The sequence below is a fragment of the Octopus bimaculoides genome, chromosome 23, assembly GCF_001194135.2.
Source record: "Octopus bimaculoides isolate UCB-OBI-ISO-001 chromosome 23, ASM119413v2, whole genome shotgun sequence".
Lineage (NCBI taxonomy): Eukaryota > Metazoa > Mollusca > Cephalopoda > Octopoda > Octopodidae > Octopus > Octopus bimaculoides.
The window spans coordinates 29,906,010-29,907,338 of record NC_069003.1 but is presented as its reverse complement, the minus strand read 5'-3'; positions in this window follow the sequence as shown (position 1 = coordinate 29,907,338).

Genomic DNA, 1,329 nt, shown 5'->3' with positions numbered 1-1,329 from the left:
ATATATATATATATATACATATATATATATATGTATATATATATATATGTATGTATGTATGTCGTTATTCAGTTATATTTCAAGATTTCTTGCCAATAGAGAAAGAGCCGGTTTCTAACCTAGATCCAAGGCTCCTTCATTGGAATTTGAACATCATCAATAGGATAATTTTGTTTGTATGTATGTATGTATGTATGTATGTTTGATTTTTACGGTGATCTTATAAGCTGACAAGGTGAATTGAGTTTAACCCAAGGCGCCGGTAAGAGCCTCTGATGAACATTATTGGCACTATTATTGTTCATGAAGTCACATGAATCACTGATCTTGTGACCAGCTTCAGTTAATCACACTGTACATCAGCTAAAGATAATTTGAAATAATTTCTCCATAAAAGGAAGAAATCTTCAAATTTCTGTGAGAGAGTAGACGCGGCTTGGCTCCAGGTCCTACCATCTCATAACACTTTTGAAAATCAAGAAACTATGAAACCGGTTAAGTAAATGTAAAGAAATCTTTAATAAATTCTCCAACAACATTTCAACTATTTTCAGTATATTACTATGAAATATAGTAATATATTTACCTGTTATTTATTATATACGTACATGCATATATGTGCGTTGTGTTGTGTGTGTGTGTCTGTATGAGTTTAATTAAATACAGAGGACAGATAGGGATAGAATAAAAGGCATATATATATATATATATATATGGAGAGAGAGAGAGAGAGAGAGAGAGAGAGAGAGAGAGAATCAGAGGAAGACAGATACAGTCAAAGACAGAGAGAGACAGAGTCCGGGACAGGCATTCGCAGGCAGACATAGAACCATTGATACACGGAGAAACAGAGAGAGAGAGAGAGAGAGAGAGATGGTGCGGGAGGAGAGAATCGCTGAGACATACAGACAGCTAGATACCAGACAGGCAGGCAGGCAGGCAGGCAGGCAGGGAGGGAGATAGATAGCTAGATACCAGACAGATAACTGACAAACAAACAGACTTGAAGAAACTAATGATCGATAAAAAGGAGATTGGCTGACATTAAAAAGGTGTAAATTCTAATAAAATGTTGCGTTAGTATGCAGTGTTCTGTCTCATAAATAATACGATGTGCATATTACCTTCTGCAACTGTAATATAGAATTTATTGCAATCGTAGTTATTATGTGTAGAAGATGCACACTGGAATAAACTGCGACGTAGTCATATCATTATACATACATACATACATACATACATACATACATACATACACACATGCATACATACACACATACATGCATACACACACACACACACACACACACACACACACACACACACATA